The 22,010-nt window shown below is 41.1% G+C and overlaps 1 protein-coding gene across 22 annotated transcripts in view; it reads left to right on the forward strand.

Annotated features, from left to right (window-relative positions):
• Camk2d (calcium/calmodulin dependent protein kinase II delta) overlaps positions 1 to 22,010 on the forward strand; it is a 265,931-nt gene that overhangs the window by 56,000 nt on the left and 187,921 nt on the right. The window lies entirely within an intron of this gene.

The raw sequence follows: 22,010 nt of genomic DNA on the forward strand, positions 1-22,010 counted from the left end.
CAGAGCACAATGTTAGATGCTGTGGAAGTGTGCATCAGGTCTCCCAGTGCATAGGGGAAACCTTATGGTGTTCTTGAGAATCCTGTGATGAATTTTCAGTCTGTAGATTAGAGTAGAGCCCACAGCGGAGGAGACCTGCCCTTCCTGTTTGTCCCTACCCACAGGTCTGTGTGATACCACAGGGAAGCCTTGGAGTCAAACCTGCTTCCTCTTTCTCTCTAAAGTTAATGAGTGAGTGACCTACATTCTTGGAGTTCAAGCCTCTGGGATCCCTGATGATGGCTGTTTCATTCATAAAAAATGGCCACCTTTTCTTGAAGTTAAATCTATTTGAGTGATCTGAAGCGCTCTTTTCTTAACTATTGACTGTCAAAACAAGCATGCCAATGGCACTTGGAAGACACCGTCATTGTGAGGGCTGAAGGCATTAATGGAACTCAGTATTAATGCTTCATGAATAACCCAGCACGGGCTGGAAATTAGATCTTTCTTTGTGAAGCCGTTTACTGTGTCTCCACTCTCATTGGTTGAGAAGTCAGGAAACTCCCAGTTTGAGGTCAGATGGTATCATATAGCACTTTCATTCTCTGGATACCAGGGCTGATTCTTATACCCTTGATGTATCCACTGTCTGCCACAGACACTAGTCAGCAGGGGTCGATCAGGAATGAACATTTTATTTTCATACAAGGTTTTTAAAGGCCAACAAGTAGCAGAGATGAATACATAGAAGAAAGACTTTTGGCTCTTACTTGATAATGCTCCTCCAGTTTCAGTAAGTGAGGGGCCCAGGAAAGCAAGGGAGAGTACTTGCAAACTCGTTTGTGTTTTCCTTGTGTGTGTGTGTGTGTGTGTGTGTGTGTGTATGGGGGGTGTACACTTGTGCTGTGGCATAGTGTGCATGTCAAAGGACAGACTCAGAGTCTGTCTTCATAGGATTTCTTAGTTGTTCAAAGATGCATAAGCCAGGCTCAGTAGACTTGAGAGCTTTGAGCATCTGTGATGTCCCCACCTCCCTTCACTTTTCGGGAGCACTGGGATTATGGACGCATGCTACTGTTGCGGGTTTGAACTCAGGTCGTCGTGGTTGCACAACAAGCATACATACCCACAGAGTCATCTCCTTGGGCTCCTCATTTGTTTTTGCCAAGGTCCTGCACTGGTACTGGGCAGCCACAGTGCTTCTGATGCTCCGCCTTGTATATGGCTGACTTGGTTAGTCCAAGCCCTCAGACCTCTCTCCTCATGGTTCTGCTCCATGGATGGGGCGCCTCTGCAAGTGCATGGATCCCACTTAAGGAAGGAAGTAAAACTGCCAAAAACCAAACGGCTCTGTGAAAACACTGGCGAGAAGTTCTACAAATGATAGAAAAGGAACTGGAAAAGATTTAATTTTGACATTTGGGGGGAAAAATCCAATCCTAGCATTCACTGTTGTAGCAGGAAGAGCTCACATTCAGAAGAAACCTGAACATAAGATCCTGTCTCACAAAGTAGAAAATATTAAAAATACCAACATAAACTTTATAGACTTGTATTCAGTATGTTTATATACAGTTCCGAATTTGTGTGTCTGTGTTTCTGCTGAATATCTAGTGTAACAGAACTTAACTCTCTATAAATATAAGTCATTAGAATGCTGTATTTTTCAAATGTTCATAAACATTGAAGATTAGCTGGGCGTGGTGGCGCACGCCTTTAATCCCAGCACTCGGGAGGCAGAGGCAGGCGGATTTCTGAGTTCGAGGCCAGCCTGGTCTACAAAGTGAGTGCCAGGACAGCCAGGGCTACACAGAGAAACCCTGTCTCGAAAAACCAAAAAAAAAAAAAAAAAAAAAAAAAAAAAAAAAAAAACATTGAAGATTATAGACATTTTTGGGTAGTGAGTGTTATCATGTTAATGTTACATATTTGAAGTGTATTTTTAAAGATACAAAAAAAGATTTGTTTTTCTCCTTCATGGATGAAGTTGAATTGGTATTTTAATGTCTGGATGGAATAAGTATGATCAAGCGAAGTTTCTAAACTGGGACATCAGGATGAAAGGCCCCCAAGTGTGAGGCAATCATTTCTTAGAGAACAAGAGATTGAAGATTGAAACCCTGTGTGTAAACCCTTACTCTGGGTCTCCTTAGGGACATTTTAATTCTCGCCTATATGGTTGTTTCACGCATGACTTTATTTATCTCATTCATTGCTGCCTTTCTTTGTCTTTCCTCAAGAATATGAAGAACATTTTATTAAGGCACAGCACAGAACTAAGTTATTGGCTATGCTTCGTGGAAGATGGATCGAGTAATTTGGCATCGGCCTTGTCACCTACTTAAACAGTGTGGCTAATATAATTGGGAATTCCCCCAGCCACTCTGGAAGATTTACTCAACTTTTGTAATGTCGACACAGCTTGTAAAACTCTGCTTAGCCTGAAAGCACTGCCTATCTCTTTCATTGGGCTATGTGTGGCTTTCTACACAGTTTTTCATCTTTAGCCTCTTTTGGTGTTGTTATGATTTTTGTTTGCTTTTGTTTTTTGAGACAGGATTGCTCTTCATAGCCTTGGTTATCTTGGAACTTGCTCTGTAGAATAGACTGGCCTGGAACTCAGAGACACCTCTGCCTCCAAAGTACTGGGATTAATGGCATGAGCTACCACCGCATGGCCTTCTACCCATTCCCTCCCTCTTCTTTTTTGTTCACACATATTTATTTTTCTCTCTCTCTTTCCCTGTGTGTGTGTGTGTGTGTGTGTGTATTTCCTTAAAACATCTGGGTTATTAATGAATATCAACCACTCTGGCTGGTAATCTTCCTGATTGAAAATATCAAGCTGTTGTGATTCTTACTATCTGATGTAATGATTTCTTTAGTGCATTAAATTAATCTAATCTTGGCTTTGGGTCTCTTGGCACTTGCAGACATTCCTTTCATGTTTTCTGTGCCTTCTATTATCATTACCAGTAGAGAAGTGTTCAGAAAATGGAGACAACAGTTGTAAGACTACAAGGGAATTAATATCCATATATAGAATGGCAGTACTTAAATTTTAGTTTCCAAGCAACTCGTATGTCACTGTGGAATAAGTGAAGTCACACTGGGTAAATCATGTAAATTAAAGGCTGTCTAGGACTAAAATAGTAATTGTTCATTGTTAGTAAGGAAATATTTACTGTTTTAAATAGAGGGAGGAAATTGCATGATCATACATGGAAAAAAATAGCTTTTCTGATGGGAAATTCCTAACAATATGAAGGTGATGGAATAAATTCTTTGAACAATACATCTTTGGGTATAAAAGAATAGCATTTTCAATTCAATGCAGTTTCTCTGAGGCGACAGTTAGTTAAGATGACAATGCAAGCAGATCTGTCCAGGATGTCCTCTGTTGCTACAGTCAGGGACACCTTTTCTTCATGTCACAGGTTGACCACCTAGGCACTCAGGACATTTCCCCACAGACTCCTTGCTATAAGTCATAGGGCAGCAGGTGAGCTGTATCACTGACCAGACGGCAGAGTTATGGACGTCAGTCTTTTGTTCTCCTGCCATAGTTTTCTCAACACTGTCTCCAGCATGAACCTAGGAGTCTGGGGAAAGCTGCATAGAAAATGAATCCTATATATCATGCAAGTTGCATAATAATCTGGTACTTCCCTTGGTCATCATAATTTGAAGCTTGCAAAGTCCAGTTTTTCTCTAATTTTAAAGTTCTTCTGCTTCAGGTTATGATTCTAGGTTTGGCCTCACTTTGTCATATGCCAGTGTTCCTCCATGTGACCTCCTCCTCCAATGTGATACTGATGTCAGTGAGATTTAAAGTTAATGCCTATATAATAAGTTTTTCACTCTCAGAAGAGTGCTTATTGGGCACCCATTATGTGCCTAGCATTGTTTTAGCCTTGGAGACAGACTGGTAAACAAGACACACATGGCGTTCCCTATCATGGAGTAGTTCATACTCTAGTGGGAGGCTGAGAATGCTGGAGGTGGCAACAGGTTCCCTTTACCCAACTAGCCAAATCAGTGCGATCGTTTCAGACCGTGAGAAGTGCACTGAAGGAAATATCCAAGATGACGCCATCCAGATTAACAGGTTGAGAGTGGAGCTACCTGAGAACAAGCATTGATGGACAGTTGCTAGCACTTCAGTTGTCCATGTTTAGCCAGCACATGGGAAAAGCCAAGTAGACACATGTAAGCCAGAGAGAAAGAAAGATATGTGGAGACCAGAGAAGAGAATAAGGAGGGTAGGATGGGGTGAAAGAAAGGGTATTGCCCCATCTAGCTTAAATAGTCATGTAATAAAGAGAAGATCATAGTAGGTCAGAGATTAAAAAGGGCCCACGTATGTAGGGATCCATCTTAGGTATGGTTCCCCATGCGACAGGGCCAGAGGTAGAAGTGTGAGAAGAAATGTTATTGGGGAGATTTTCTCTAGATCAACAGCAGGTCTTTCTGGCTCAGCTGAGAGCCAGCTGGTCCCTTACCTGCAGCAGCTGGGGGATGAGTTTCATGGCCCTGAAGATGGATGCGGCTCAGTATCCATCACACGATGGGAAAGAAGTCAACCATGAGGACTCGGCTTGTTTATCTGAATGTTATCTGTAAATACTTGGTAAATAATTGAAGTGACAATAGATCATGTTATGTCCACACACAGTATTACATGCGTGCATAAAGTTTTCTCATGTTATACCTGTATGTCTTTGAAGGAAGAATGTTGGTGTGCAGTGTGAACTGTTACCTCCCTTTGTTGGGAAAGGCTGAAGGCTTAGGACAGAAGTTAGAAGATGAAGGGTCAGGAGGATGGTAGTTCAGTGATGTGAATGAAGGAAGCAGAGGGTTAAAGGGGGGGGGGGAAGAAAGCTTATTGGTCTCAGAAATCAGAAGAGGTTAATCTTGTCCATTGAAGGATATTCCTGAGGCCTGCTATTTAAAGGTGGGACCATGGGAAATGGAATTTACTAAAATTAGAGCAGAAGTCGGGGTATGGACAGAATTTAGAAATATGTAACAATAATAATTGTTTAATTGCTTGAAATTTACTATGTTGCGTGTGATGTCAAGTTCCTCTAACAGAAATCTCTTTAATTGGAAAGCAGTAGAGAGCTATGTTACTCGAATATCAGCGTAGTTAGAAGGAAGAAGGCTTCCTCCTAACCCTGTAGCCCTGCGTTTATAAAAGAGCTTGTTTCCCAGTTGGAATTCTGCAGACTTTCAGGCCTGCTGGTGAAGGACACACAGGTTATCATACGGAGTGTAATTCATTTTGCCTCATGCTGCTTTTCTGACACAAGAGGTTTTTGACAGCTTTGTAACATGAACAGTTTGGGTCACCTTAAAATGGAAAATCTTGACTGAACGTTGGGACCCCAATGGAGGAGTTAGGGGAAGGAGAGCTGAAGAGGTTTGCGACCCCATAGGAAGAACAACAATATCAACCAACCAGACCCACCCACCCACCCAGAGCTCCCAGGGACTAAACCACCAACCAAAGAGTACACAAGGGGGTGGGTGTCATGGCTCCAGCTGCTTATGTAGCAGAGGATTGCCTTATCTGGCATCATAGGGAGGGGAGCCCCTTGGTCCTGGGGAGGCTCTATGACTCAGGATAGGAGAATGCTAGGCACTGAGGCAAGAGTGGGTGGGTGGGTGGTAGAGCACCCTCATAGAGGTAGGGAGAGGGAGGAGAGGATAGGGTGTTTGTGGAGGGGAAACTGGGAAGGGGGATAACATTTAAAATGTAAATAAATAAATAAAATAGCCAATAAAAATGAGAAAAATATGAAGTCTTCTAGAAGACTTGAGATTAAACCCTGTTAAGTCATTATTTGGTCATTAAGCAATACATTGTTCTTTATGTTGTGAGTCTGATGCACTCTGTGGTTGTTTTATTTGATTAGATGTGCATGTCTTATTTAGTTGCAAGAAACCCCCCCCCCCCAGTGCAGGTTTTCATTTTATAAAGGTCAGCATTATTTAGTCAAATCTGTCAGACATGATCCTGTAACAGAAGCCTTTGATAATAATGGCTTGTCAGTCTCCGTGGAGAGTGACATGGGAACAGATAAAGGAAACAGAACCTGGTGATCTACCATTCCATCTTGGGGAGTGGAAGAATGGGCGCTTCCTGTTGGCTTTTGGCTGTTCTGATGGGAGCAGGCAGAGGCTGCCCCTGCCCTCTGGCAACAGGGCAGCCAACGAATTCTTGAGCTTTCCATTCTCATAACGCAAATGCCAGTTAAAAGGTTTCTGAGGCTGAAAGGTTTCCTTGTTCAGCTCTCATAGAAACTCAGCACTTACTGAAGCCTACTGTTTGTCACTGCCTCCATTTGGATTCCGTGTTAATTCCAAAAGTGTGGACATGACCCTTTGGTCCAGTCCAGTCATTGTTGCTCTATAAAGGGCTACTTCCCTTTGCACCCCAGTAGGTTAGACCTTGAATTAGATTTGATTGATGACCTGACTTGCTTTTAAGATGTTTTGTGATTATAGGACACACAAAATACAGTGTCCTGCTAGTCAGTATTTGTCAGGTAGAAAACTTCCAGCCAACCATGTTACATGGACATTGTACTACTTAGATAACTGCTCCTGCTTGTAACTTAGGAGTGATTTGTATCAGAATGCCGTGGGCTTAAAACATGGTGGTCCAATGCTCCTATGTATATCTTCTTCCACTTCGGTGATACATGGCTGAGAAACCTGACGTGAGGGCTGGTGAAATTATTTCCCTCCCGTTGGATTCAGGGAGACGGGAAGGATGAGTTCCACGGGCTTTCATTTGGAATGAGCAAAACTGGTACAGATGAAGAAAATGAGTGTACTCTTGGCTAACTTTCTTATGAACATTGTGTGTGTGTGTCTGTGTGTGTGTGTGTCTGTGTACATATGCATATACATGTACAGTGTTTGTGTTTCTGGGAAATTTGTATCCTTTCTTGCAGTTATATATTTTGAGACTATCCTATTTTTTTCTGTTTTACAAAATTCTTTAAGGTAAGAAAAGAAAGCGTTATTTAAGCAATTTGGTATATTTCAATACATGAAATAATGAGTTCAAATTAATACATGTGGGAGCTTGGCAAACACTGGCTTACTGAGCAACAACATTAAGAGGATTTCTTCATAAGAATGTGGTGATTTCTGCCTCTAGATCCTGATACTTGGGAAGCTTGAGGTGCAAATGTCAGATGTCAGTCAAACTGAGGGGCTCAGGCCAAGCTTGGGCCATAAAGCAAGATCTCATATCAACAAAAAAAAAAGGAAAGAAAAAAAAAGAAAGGGGGAAGGGAGGGAGGGAAGGAGGGAGAAGGAAGGAAGGAAGGAAGGAAGGAAGGAAGGAAGGAAGGAAGGAAAGGAAAGAAGGAGGAATAGCTGTCTCCATTGCCATTGATGAGAAATAATGGCTGAAGGGTTTTTGTTCGTTCTTTCCCCAGTGATTATATTTAAAATGTATCCAGGATATAACATGACTTTAGATATGTGGTGTATGGCTCAAAATCTTTTGTGTGTGTGCAGACTCAATTTCAAAAATTCTTAATTATTCAGGAAAGAGAACGATTCTGAAGTAAGCGCTGTGTTTCTTACAGGAAAGTACAAGGAGGTTGTGGTTAAGATAATGCAGGCCGGCCAGCTGCCTGTTTTAAGGTAGCATCATGCTCTGTAACCCAAGCTAGCCTTGAATTTAGGGAATCCTCCTCCCTCAGTCTGGGAACTGCTGTGACTGCAGGTGTGCTGCCACCACACCTGGTCCCCAAGGGGCCTTCTAAGAAGATTAGCTCTTTCAGAGACCACCGTGGCTGTGAGAAAGAGCTGAGTTAGAATTTTGGCAGTTTTACTATTTGCAACAGACAGTTAAAAAGGTCTGTCTTATGACATTGATTATATATTTGTACAAGAATTTCCAAGCGACACCTTTCTGTTATATTAGTTTGTCATTCATTTGGGCCTTATTATTTGGTTTGAAAATATTTTAATAGCAAAACTGTTGCTTAAAATTGAATGCATTTTAGTGACTTGCTGGTCACTGTCTTCATTAGATTTGTTTTCTAGTTGTCATTTCCATGGACAGGACAGTCATTTTCAAAGCTGTCCATTACGTATTCTGGCAAGTAGACAATTATTATGACTATTTTTACATAAAGTTAAAGCATCTCTGGGTTTTCTTCCCCTGCAGTATTGTATTTTTGATTGCTTTGAGTTTCTGTAGCTCCAGAAATGACTTTAGTATCCTTCATTGACTTTCGATTTTCCAACTTGAAAAGCTGGAGTGCGGTGTGTGTGTATGTGTGTGTGTGGGGGGTGGTCTCTTTAGTGTTCCTATAAGGTGGAATTCTTGCATGTGGTGGTAGTTTCAGATTTATGCAGATGGTGGGTATTAGGAGAGAAGTTGGGCTGATTTTGTAAGAATCTCCCTTAAAGAGACCCTGGCAGAGTACTGAGGAATTTTAGCCACTATCCAGAGGCCTGTGTGGAGATCGGCAGCTGGCCCTTGGCAGATGGTGTCTGAAGTGGGGGAAAGCAGACTTGTCCTAGGGAGTCCTCTGTGCACAGTGGGACACAGTGGGGCCACTGCTCCTGTGGCTGCATGGCACGTTACTCAATGCTGACCTCAAGAATGACTTGTTGAGGTTATTTTTAGACGTAATGACAGTGTAGCACTTCAGGCCTCGGGCGTTATTTCTAGACTGGAGAGTAATGTTATTTTATTTTTAAGAAGTAGAACTTCAGGCTTTTAAGTGGGCTTTTGGGTAAAGATTTCTGAAGTTTTTCCAGTAATTGAGACTTTCTGAGCAGAAAGGAGAGCGAGAAAAGCAGAAGCTTCCCCTGTCCCTCCTGACCGCTGCTTCAGGCACTGTGACTCGCAGTGTCCCTTAGTGGGGCACATTGTCCCCATCCTGTCCCTTATTCTGAGAATCTCCTGATAGACAAAGAAGAGAAAAAAATCATTATTTTAAACCATTTCCTTATAACTTTCGACATTCAAATCATACACACATGTGTGGCACTTCCTATGTCATGTCTAGAAAGTAGGTTTCTGTTTGATTTGTAAGCTGACCTGGCTGCTTGCACATAGGACTTCACAAATGCTCAAAGGTAGAATGCAACAATAGTAACATGTATGTGTGCTTTAGATTCTGTGTAACTTGTATGACACACAGTATGATGTGTGCTCATTGTATGGGATGGATAGCTTTACAGCGAAATGTCCTCAAGTCCCACTTAATTTTCTCATATATAATTTTCATTAGCATCCTAGTTGGAATCTTTCCCTGTAGTCCTTTTTTTTTTTCCTCTGCTGGTACTCCACAGTCAACTCTTTTTTAAAAATAAAATAAAAGCAGGATTTTTCCTTTGCATTTTTTTCTTACTTATTTCTTTACTACTAATGTGGGGGGGGGGATTTGTGCAGACACAGTGTCTAAGTGGGCTTAGACCTTAGAACCTTATTTTGGTTCTCTCCACTTGCATGGTTTCAACTCAAGTCTATGGGCTTGTGTGGTAGGCCTCTAGGGCTCACGTGGGAGACCTTTGCTGTCTTTGATCTTCTAGGCTTTTAACATGGAAATCTTTTGCCAATTCTGTAAGTAGATGCTAATCTTATTCTCACTGAGAAGTCAGAGTCTTCCCCTAGCCACCTCTCTCCTAAGTGCTAGAGATGACCCAGGAACACAAGCAACTGTGTCAGTTCCACAGTTTACACTGTGTGTAAAATCTAGCTGCCTCAGCCCTCCAATCTCATGTCCACTGGCAGTTCCATGTGTCCCCTTTCTGCAGTAGAACGTCCTGGCTGTTTATCATGGAATTACCTCAACTCTTTTTGGCTCACCTTTGAGGCTGTGGTCCACAGACAAACATTTGGTACTCTTTACTGTCCTCCAAGCCCTCTGAGTAGGTTTCTTCCCGATTGTGAGTCATGCTGTGCTTGCTCTTTGTCAGAATCTCACTTTGTCTCTTTCAAAGTGGAAAAACCTCTACACACTCACAAGGCCACGTCCTCCCTCACCCAGTCCTTGCTTTTATTTTTTCTGTCTTGTCCCCACAGTGGTAAACGTATCCTTGTATCAGGTGTGTCTTTCGTCATGTGCTGTTGCTTGCTCTTGGTGACTTCCACTCTTTGCCTACTGGGCTTTTCTGGGATAGGAGTCTACTTGGTATCATTGTAGCCTCAGCATGGCCCATCCAGTGCATGTAACACAGTCAGCAGTGAATTAGACTGGGTCTTAGATGGCCAGGGTCCTGCCCACCATGTCCTGTGCCCTCCAGGACTAGCCTGTCCCACTTGTTGATTTCAGTCTGATAACTAGATGTGACCCTGGCCTCACCTGCCACATCCTAGCTGCTCCGCAGGAACCTGTCTGGTTTTCAGTCAGAGTTTCCTGTGCAGGTGGCGGAGGATTTTGAAATGCTTGAAACGAAGCCATCACACCCACTTGAAATAGTTTCTCTCATCTGTGTGATAAGAGGTGGGTGGCAAAAATAAGTTCACAGAGCCTATTACTTGGAGCTGAGATCACCGATTAAATGTCTTGAATGGGGAAAAAATGTATTGGTTGCACTTAGAATATTTTCTCTGACTTTTGTTACCTTGAATTCAGAAAGAAGGCAGTTTTCTCATGTTGGAGGAACGCTGACTAATTCTCTGTACCCTCCTTCACTGTCGAGCATCTGACTCATGTGTATTTAGGGGAACTAGCTGATGACTGGAACTAGCTGATGACTGCAGCTACGAGGAAAACATGGGATCCAGACCTGTTTGTGACCTACCCTGTGTTCTCAGGGCCTCTTTGATGCAGCAGCTCTGGTGACTCACTTCAGCTTGGTTTGCAGAACACTTGAATGAAAACTTCATGCACAGTGATAGTTAAGAACGCTGTGTAGACTGAACTGATGCGGATAGGTCAAATTCCTACCTTCAAATGGAATTTAAAAAGGCCAAAGTAAAGGTCTCTGCCTGGTTTCTCCAAAGCAGAGCCTGAGAGAAAGAGGTTGTCTGAGAGAGCTGGGCATTGGGTTGGACCAGAGAAACAGGAAAACCGACGAGCTTGGCCTGTTCTGCATGGCACCGAGGTTTTCCTGACTACAAGGGTATGTCTGCAGGGCACAGAAAGGCAGCAGGGAACCCAACTAAAAGGCTTATAGATTGGGAATATGTGCAGGAACGGTAAATGTTAACTAACATTTTGCAGCTTAAAAAAAAAAAAGCTGAAGTGACTTTCTACATCAATTTGAAAAGTTTTGAATACCTGTTTTGCTTGTATACCATTGCTAGTATTTGAAAATTCTTTTAAAAAGTCAAAACACTGATATAAAATATTGTTTGTCCTCATAACCCCAAACATCTGAAACCTTTGGCTTGTTTCTCTGTGGTACAAAGTTCTAGCTTGCCCTCCGTGTGTGTGTGTGTGTGTGTGTGTGTGTGTGTGTGTGTGTGCGCGCGCGCGCGAGTGTGCGTGTGCGTGTGTGAAACATATAACTTAATTATTCTTCTTACACCGTGTATTCTGTTTTATGTTGTCAGTTTTCTGTTAGTGAAACACCAAAGCCTTGCACCCTGTAAAGAGGTCTACTTAGTTCCCGTTCCATATCTGTTTTGATCTCTAGGGGCCTGAGAACATGGTACTGCTTAGCATCAGTGGGTAGAGTCATTTACACAGGAGGAAGCAAGAAGACCAATAGAGATAGCCCATCATGCTTTTGGTCTTGTGGTAACCCATTTATACCTCTGAGGTTTCACTCACTCTCATGAGATGTGGTGTCTCTGGTGACTGAACACCTCCCACTGGGTCTCATCTTTTAAGAGGTTCTAGTACCGTTCAGTGTTGCTGTTGTAGTCCAAGCATAGGAACCTTTGGGGATATGAACCATGTCCAAACCATAGCATCCTGTAAAACATCTTCTTTTATAGTGTAAACAAGGAAAAGAAAGGGCTGACCTAATTCATGTGGTCCTGTAACCAATGCTTTGCTTTGCTTTGCTTTGCTTTGTTTTGTCTTTTGAGTGACAGGGCCTTAGTATATAGCCCTGACTGGCCTGAGACTTAATATGTAGATATAGATATTATTAGGCTCATCTTGACCTCACAGAGATCCTCCTGCCTCTGCCTCAGAGTGCTGGGATTAAATGTGTGTGTCACAATACTCAGAGCTGAAGTTTTAAGTATGACTATTACTTAAATTAGGAAAACATATATACTGAAATTGTAAAACTAACCAATTATGAAGTAGAACTCAAGAAGTCTGTTTTTTTATTTTTAAATTAAGTAAAATATTAATTAACGTCAATTATTGACATTTCAGCAGACCACTTAGTTAAATGGTAGTTTAACCAGGTTTTTAGCCATGGTGTGTGTGGCTCTGTTTGTTTATTTGTTTTTATTTGTTTGGTTGTTTTGCTACTCAATTTATTATCATCTATTAAATGGAGTAAACTCTAGAAACAATTTGAGATGAGAGGTGTACCTTGTCAAGAGCCTGAATTTTCCTGTGGTTAGTGGGACTTAGCATGCCCATGCCATTTATTGTATTTGGACTGAAAATGAAGAATATACAGATTTTCAGTTTTTTTAAAATCTTGTATACTGCAGAATCATATATGATAAGAAGATTGCAAAAGAAAGAGAAATATCTTAAGCTGATGTGTCACTATCAGTAAAATGAGCATTTAGTTAACAGGAACCTGAAAACTCCTGAGTCTTCCAGTATTCTTTAATTGAAGAATGGCTGTAGGAGGTAATGCTCTTTGTGACCTACCTATCTCATGAAGAAAAAAAAATGAAGATTAATTAGCGAGTAATTAATAGACCAATGCTCAGCCCCAAGAAAGGTGTTCCGCGGGTCAGAGCTTTCATTAAGAGGCGACTCTCCAGACCTCATGAGATGGAGCCTTCAGTCAGTGTTCAAAAGGGAGCCACCCATCTTCAGGCAGTGACACCAGGGATATTTGTTCTAGTTCCATTTGATAAGGCTCATTTTCCCACTGTGTTCCTTAGTGTCCTCATCTGTCAAATCAACAGTCTATGACTGGGTAGTCACTAAGAAGAACTTACACCAGACATGCCATCATCAATGTTCTTTCAACTCCCTTTTCCCACCCATTAAACTACTGCTAAGATATATTTCACATGCCCCACTCAAGTGCTGTGGCAGATCTTTGGCTCCCTTTCTGATGAAGAACGCACCATAGCCATTACAGACTCTAGGCCAGGGTCAGTTTCAGGAACAATCAGCTGGTCCTCAAGTGATCATAACCCTCCTGTGGCTTCTCGCATCTCATGATCACCATGGGAACTGAGGTCCCAGCTGTGGACCACACTGATGGAACAGATGCACTCTGAAGCTCCTGGCCAGACAGAAACTTTTATCGAGTTTGCTTTCAGTTTGCTTCTTACACGGCTTGGCTTACACGCTCTCTTTCTCGAGAGCTAGCAATACACTCTTAGAGGTCATATCCTGAAAATAATTTGCACCACGCATGACACTTCAGCCTCTGTTTCTGAAGAATATGACCTGGTGAAAAGACCTCAAGCAGAATGTATAAAAAACAAACACACAAACACACACACACACACACACACAAAAAGAAAACAAGCGGAAGGGAGATCCGAAGTATAAAGGACTTTTTTCTCAGTCTACGCCTTATTCATTGGAAAACTGCATTTTGAACCAAAAGCAAGAGAGGCTTAACCAGGAAGAGTCCGGTTACCATGGGGCGTGTGGTAGGCAGGACAGGACACCTCTGGCAGTCCAGGTTGTTTGTCCTGTTAGTGTTGGTTATAACTAAGCCTCTACTCACCTGCTTAATCTCTAAATCCATCCTTAACCCCTTTTTGTTTCAGAGAAGTTTGGAGAGAAACATCATACCAGATATCTTTGGTTTCTATTAGAGACGGTGTCTTTTTCAGATCAGAAGTGTACGCAGTGCTTTCTGGTCTCCTTCTCCTCTGTCCATGTCTTTTGATTTAAATGGCTTCGACTTGGTTTTCTTCTAAAAAAGAAGTTGCTGTTTGACAGACACTGTAAAGTCGAACTTATAAATAAAAATTGTACGAGTGTAAGATGTTCAGTTTTATACTGGAAGGGAAGGTTGGTAGTTCCTTGCTGGTGCTTTTCCCATTTTAAGGATTTTCCATTTTGGTTTCGTTTTGAAATGAGATTTACTGCACTTTATTGCACAAAGTTATGTAACTTGAAGATTTTTGATTCCCCTCTATCCATTGCTTGAGTGATACGACTTAACTGTTTTTCTATTTCCCTTTCATGTGGTTTGATTTGTGCATTTATTTATCCTTGACGAGTCATGTTAGAAGAAACTGAATTCTGACTGGTGTGTGTAGTAAACTTAAGCTTCTTTTGACCTCACCCTCCGTTCATCTATTCGGTGATCAGAGAGTAAATCATGTTTCTGATACCATGTTTTAGAAAGCTTCATTATTTCTTTAGCATTAGTGTCCATTCATCCATGGAGTCTGTAGTTCTTTCCACGAATGGACAGACGTCCAGAGTAGTATCATGTCAGTGAAATGCCTTCCAGATAAAAGGAGAAGATGCACACCTCTAAGGTTCAATGCAGAGGGCGTTGGTATTTTTGCATAAATTATAAAAATAAGCTGCATTTCTGCTATTATTAGTCAAAATACTGGGCATTGTGGGGTAAAAGACAGGGCTGGGAGCTTGGGGGGCTCACAGTGTTTCTTGATCTGGGTACTGGGTAAATGAATGCATGTTTGTTGTATAAAAGACCATTGTGCACTATACTTAGGGCATATTTTCTGTTTCTTTTCTCCTCCCCCTTTCTCTCTCTACACACACACACACAAATGCATACCACACAACTGTTCTCTCTCTCTCTCTCTCTCTCTCTCTCTCTCTTTCTCTCTGTGAGTGTGTGTGTGTGTGTGTGTGTCTCAAGCCCTTACTTAGCCTTGAGCTTCCACCCTTGGAGGATTTTTGGAGACTGACTTGCTATGCAGCTCAGTCCAGCCATAAACTCATGATCCTCTTGCCTCAGCTTTCATCGTGCTAGAATTAGACGCATGTGCTAAATAAACAATTTAAAATTACACCTGGCTTAGGAAATACCCTTGGAGTAAATGTACTTTAAGAATCACAAAACTGAGTGTTGGATCCCAGAATCGGAAAGGGCCTCGAGTTCTCTGGTGTCTTTAAGAGGAACAGGTATAGACTTTGGAGTTCAGTTGGTATACTATAGTACTGTGATTTCATGTTGTGCACCTGAGGAAGCAGATGATTTTAGTAGATGGACCATGCTTCCATGCCAGCTGAAGAACACCCTGATCCCCCTACCTCCAACTCATGCAGTCCTGCTGTGTGGCTCTGCTAGCCTCCTGATCTGTTCCCGCATAGAACCTCTCCTCACTGAAGGCTTTGTTTGAGCATGGTTTCTGAGGATTTATAATGGCAACTCAGATACATGGGATAGCCTGATTTTCAGTTGGCCAGAACTAGAAAACTGTAAAATGGTTCTTATTTGGCTTGTGACTGTAGCCTTTAAAGCCATTCTTGTCATGACAGTTATCCTTGAGAGTAGCTATTATGGTACAGCTAAATTTCAAAGGAAAAAAAAAGTGACTTTTGCTGTTGTTTGAGATAAGATCTTACTATGCAACTCAGGCTGGCCTCAAACTCACCATCTTCCTGCCTCCACCTCCCAAGTGCCAGGTGACACTGCTGTGACATGTCCTCTGGGTTACACGTGCTCTGCTGCCATAGGAAGCCATTTTTCCCATGTATGTGAGGCTATTTTTATTTTGACTGATTTGTCTTTTTAATCCAAAGGATGTAATTGAGATTGTTGTATTTTTAATTTTTTTTTAAGAATTTCATATTTGTCTGTATCTGTTGTACCCACCAGTTCTTCTCTTTCTGATCTGTCTCTTTCTCTTCCCCATTCCCTCTCAAATTCATGACCTCTTTATTCTTTAATTGCCATTGTTACATGTATATGTGATATACTGGTATTGAATAGCCAGCTATAAGCTAGGTCCCTGGAGAGCACTACGCTTCCTCCGAGCCTCCTCTATGTAGAGGTGGGACATTGGAAGATTTCCTCCATTTTCATTGGCATGTCAGCTGGTAGTTATTGTTCAGATCATGCTTACAAGGTGTATGTCTAAGAATGTGTATTTTGTCTTTGTCAGTGAGCACTGAATTTTCTAGAAACTATTTAGTTCTTTCTCAGGTAAATGTTTGTATGTCCTTTTTCATGGCTTGAGATTCTTATCAGATAGCCTTGTATTGTGAGACACTCACGGCAGCTTTTAGACCAACAGGCCAGTCTATGTTCTGGTGTCTGTGGCTCCTCAAGAAGGAGGTCATTCAAGCTCTCTCTTGAGCGACCTATTCTTTTCACTTAAATTTTCTTGTTTTTACACCCCTTTCCTTATTTTTGAATCCATTTAATCAATACTTAATCAATACTTATTGTATACAATAATATTGCATTTCATGTATTTGTATATGTACATAATTACATTTATTAAATATTTTAAACTTGAAATTAAGCATGGAGAAGGATGTGGGGAAGGGGACAGTGGAGGAGTAGACTTCTTTTGTCAGGTTGTCTAACCTTTTTACATTGCAACACAGTGTTGCCATCTATCTGCAAAGCTCATACCCCAGGACCCTGAAATTGCACATGCACATTCACACATGCATGTGCACACACATACATACACACACAAACATATGCACACATACCATGTATATACACATACCATGTATATACACATACACACCACACCATGTATATACTACAAAAAACCCACACCATACCCACAGCAGAAACATGGGCGTACATACACACACACACACACACACACACACACACACACACACACACACCACAGCAAAACAACCAAAAGGACACCTGTAANGGGAAGGAAGGAAGGAAGGAAGGAAGGAAGGAAGGAAGGAAGGAAGGAAGGAAGGAAGGAAGGAAGGAAGGAAGGAAGGACTCTGGAAAAACAGTGGGTGTGACCCTAAATAATAGGCTGAGCAGCTCTCCTAGCATCACCATTCTTGAGTCTGTTGCTCCTGGGAAGACTTGTGTGCTGAAGAGAATGGGTTGAAGGTTTTTAAAGCCAGTAGGTACTCAGCTCTTAGTCCATGTTAACTGACTTCTCTAGGGAAACATCACATCCTGTGTCTTCTATTCTCTTCCCTCAAATATAAGAAGGAGTTGAATTCAATTGCACTTTTATCTCCTTTTAGTTTATCATCAGGGTGCCCTGAGTGCCTATAACCCCCAGCAATGGCTACTTGTTGAGGGATCAAAGATGCTCAGAGCTTTCCCAGAGAAAAATCTTCCACTGGGAGTTTCATATGAATGTGCATTCACTTCACTCTTGTTCCATATACTCACCCTCCTGTCCTCAAGCTCTTCACCATCTCCCTTTACCTCTCCCTCCCTCCATCCTTCCTCCTATCCTTTTCTTATTTCCTTTATGTTCTTATTCTTCCCTTCCATCTCCCTTTCGACTTGTGTTCCTCTTTTCTCCACTCACCCCACAAATATTCCTTAGCACCGACAGTATGGAAGTCACTGTAGTTGATTCCTGGTTATGTGGATTGTACACATCTGGAGGTGATTCTCAGTCTAGTAAAGGACACAAATTGGTGAACACACAGTCACAGTTCAGTGTGACAAGTACTATGTCTGAGGTTGAACAACCATGAGTGGACATCTTAGTCTGTCTTGGATCATTAGTGGAGTCTCCTAAGTAACTGCTAAGATAGGATTTGAAAATCAAGTGAATGAACAGAAGCAAAGAGTGTTCTAACCAAACAAATGGGATACACAGAGATATAGGTGTGATCGTGTTGTATGTTCATGGTATTATGGATACTTTCTGATGTAGACAGGAAATTATAGGGGCTAGGCAATCAAAGGTTTAAAGTATTATGCAAAATATAGGTCCAACCCCATAGGCAAGAAAGAGACAAATACATCCATGCCTTTTAGAAATATCAGCCTTTCTGGCTGCTCTTGGTGGGTGGCTCAAGGGGGTAAAATGAACTATGAGGAGACCTTTTAAGAACATTTGCATAAACCAGGAGGAAAACGGTGCTTGTGTAAATGATAATGTTAGTAAGCATAGAACAATGTGGGTAGAATTGTGAAACTCTAACTCAGGTGGGTGGGGGTGAGTGACTGCCTGAGCCCAGAAGGTAACAGGGAGAGAGAAGCCAAGGTGGAAGTCACCTCACTGACTTGGGGTGACTTGCAAAATCACAGTTGTTTTTGTTTGTCCGTTTTTCCTAGCTTAGCTTAGCATAGTGGCAGAAACTTTCAACAGTGGGGAAGTGGATAGACTATACCTTAATCTAGAGGCTCCTAGTTAAATTTTATTTGTCTCCCCTATACAAGGATAGTGGTAACTCATATGACCTAGCTTTCTGTGAGACTTATATGAGCCTCTGTTCACCAAGTCTTTACCACAGCACTAGGTAAACAGGAATCAGCCAATAAATGTCAAATATATTATGATTAATTCATAGTTCATTGTTTGTTTTGTTCTGGGGGAGGAAGTGACATTTTGTATAATGCTCACCAATCTGACTGACAAATGGAGTTCCGGTCTTATTTTTGCTATCGATCCTCTTAGAGAAATGTTGTTTATTTCTCTGGGCAATGATTTGCCCAGCTTTGTACTTATGAGTGATTATCGCTTGACTCAAGGAGCAAGGCAGAAAATGGAGTCCCATAGCAGAAGTTATCTATCTACCAATGAATGCTTCCAATGAACGAGGGTTAGGAGCATTAATTACATTATTATGATTCTAACTATCTTGTAGGATATGGAGTTATTTGTTTTCTTGCAGGGTATAAGCAATACTTACTTAAGAATGTTGCTGGCCTCTCCATTATCAAAGGGAAAAAATGTTTGAGTAGATGATTCAATTTCCAGTTAATTTTTTGTCAATTATTTTCCTGGAAATTGCTATACTCTGTGCACCATTATGATTAAATTTTTATTACTTCAAAAGAAGGCTGTTCATAGTAGAATTTTTTTCATCCTCATAATAGGTTTTCTCCTAGGATTTCTATTTGCCTTACTGATGCTATAATTCTTCCAGGCATAAGGTATGTATTAAAATTATTATGTATAATATGAGCACTGATTATTTATATACCAATTTGAGGTCCAGTTTGATTTTAAGGCTTTTAGCAAACATTTGAGACTGTGAGTGTACTCCTATTTGTCTCAAGATTTCCTACTGCACTGAGGTCCACGTTGCAGGAGCTGAGGGTGCATTCGGGCACATGAGCTCATGGAAAAGTTGTTACAGTGTTTTCCATTTTGTTGAAAGAATGAACAAAAGATGATCTATCAAGATTCACATTAAGCCCTGAATAAGAAGTATGTCTATAGTGAGATAAATGACCATTTTCTAAAAGGTCTGATCTCATACCTTGCTATAATATAAAGAATTAATACATCCATTTGGATCATTTTTTTAAATAGGAAAAAAAATTAAGAAAAATATCTAATCCCCTAAAGTGTTTAATAAAGCTGGTGGGAAAAGTGTATTTGGCCTAAATGGTGAGGCTTTTCTGGTTTGTTCTTTAAAGAGAACATTTTTTATAAAGTAAGGAAAAGGCATCTAATTGTTATTGACATACAATCTGTGACCTCTGACACGGGTCAGTTAGCCTTACTGACTGTGATGCTATGCTCTCTGAGGACAGCATTGTCATGCAGGCAACAAGAGAATTATAGCAAAATCTAAGTGTTTTCATAGGTTCTGCAGTGTAAGTCAAGTCATTTAGTGACAGGAGTTCTGGTGGCCAGTGCTATAGAAGACAAAAGCCTTAATGGACAACTGCTTTGAGATTCCAAATAGTCAATCCCAGGATTAAGTACTAGTTTATGACACTATAGCTCACCGGAAAGAGTCTTCATTGACATAATTTCTAAGGGACTTTGGAGTGATGCCAGGTCAGTATAAACCCTCCATTCTGAGTACAGTCACTCCAGCTCATGGATTTAACTGTTGTAGTTTGTTTATTCTGCTCACAAGCACATATGCACCCAGGCATTGTGGTCTATCTTTGTAATTCCAGAGCTTATGAATTTGAGATGTGAGGATTACTGCAAGTTCTAGGGGAGTTAGGGCTACTGACCCTCTGTTGTATCTAACCAGGAGAAAAAAATTAATAACTGAACATATGGACATGTGAAGCAAAAATTCACAGTGTCATATTGACCACCTTGTACTTCAGATCAAAGCAGGGTTAGTTATGCATTTATGTGGATTCACGGGAATCAATAGACTTTGTCTCCAATAAGTAACTATTGAGCATCTGTTGTTTATCAGGATGGGGGATGATGGAATCCTTGAAGCAGGGAGCCATATCTACCCTGCTTGCTGCTGCATTCCCAGCATTAATTGGCATGCCGGTTAGAACTTGACAAGCATTCAGTGACACAGATTAGAATGTAACATTGTAGAAAAATTCCTGTGGCATCACAGGTTGAAGGAGATAAACTCCTGCTAGAAAGAGCATAGAGAGATGTCTTATGGAAAAAGGAATGTCTTTTAAGTGAGACTTGAGTTTCAGGTAGAAATTTAACAAGTGGAGAGCAAAGAACATTGGTTTTAGTACAGACAAGGTTTAAATAACCCAAAGACCCGAGGAACCAGGTCTGTGCATGTGTGATGTGGTCTTTGCAGGGGTGGTGGGGACATGTTGAGAATATTTACATCGAGATACAAGCAGCCACTCACTGTGGCTGTTTCCATCCATAAACAGCTCAAGAACCAAAGCTGATCAAGTGGACAAGGGAAAAAAGGAAGCCAGGTGTCTGGATTGTCTGTGGTATCTCTCCACTTGGAATATCAGTGAGCAGGCAGGAGATGTGTTGTGTCTTCTGCTTTGTTGATGTTTTGGAAATTTTCATCTCTCTTGTGTGGGAAATGATCCATGTCTCACTCTTTGGAGAAATGACATCACTGGAGCAAAAATTTCTTCAACATTGCTTGCCTGTGTTATTCATACAATACCGATTGCATGTTAAAAACAAATAGAAACCTCAAAATTAGAACTTTCTATTTCAAATGGCTCCATGAGATTAAAATTTTACAGTTTTTGCCCTTTAAGAAAGGTTAGCCACACTCTTTAAGTACTAGTTAGCCTTTAAAGATCCTTATTTTAAGACTTCCAAGAACTTCCATTGGCTTGCCTTGCAAAATAGTTCCTAATAAGCCATGTTTTTCCCCCACAGGCAGAGAGGTTAACCAAAAGCACTAGAATATAACACAGAGGGCTTTCCTAAAATGATAACTTAAAATTTTTTTAACCTTGTAGTTTATGCACAAAGGCACCTTTAAGGGTGTCTACAGTAAGTGCTGCATTAAACACAGAAGTTTAGTTAATTAAGGCCACTCTTCTCACATATCTTGGCTGAGTGTGAATACCAAGCGATTTAATCGTGTGCCCCTGGGCATTAATACCTAACGAAATTGGATTCCTTGTTTCCTCTAATGACCTCATTGCTTTTCGAAATATGGCCATGGCAGGTAAATGATCAATAGCCTTGAAATTGACACCAGCACTGGGCCATAGCTGAATATCCTTGTTATTAAGAATTGTGTGTTACATCATGTATAGTAGGAATGGCCACCTATAATGCAACAAGAATAAGAAAGTATGTACCATCATTGTTTGGTCCACCACGCTAATTAGGATAAACTGGATTTATGAGCTGAGAGACGGGGGACATCGGTACTAACTAACCCTGCTTTTTTTTTTCATAGTATAGTGGGTCTGTATGTACCCTAACTGTATCAGTTTCCATAACAAATGACTTGAAGCAAATTATTCTCTCATTGTCCTGAAGACCAGAATTTTAAGATCAAAATCTCTTCAAGGTTCCAGTCAGTGTCTCTGAAGCTCCAGGAAGAACTGCTCTGGTACTTCCAGATTCTCGTTACTGGGGGTTGTCCATGACTTGTGAGTGTGTGACTGCCAACACAGAAGTGGTCCTG

The sequence above is a fragment of the Mus caroli genome, chromosome 3 (assembly GCF_900094665.2).
Source record: "Mus caroli chromosome 3, CAROLI_EIJ_v1.1, whole genome shotgun sequence".
NCBI classification, from domain to species: domain Eukaryota; kingdom Metazoa; phylum Chordata; class Mammalia; order Rodentia; family Muridae; genus Mus; species Mus caroli.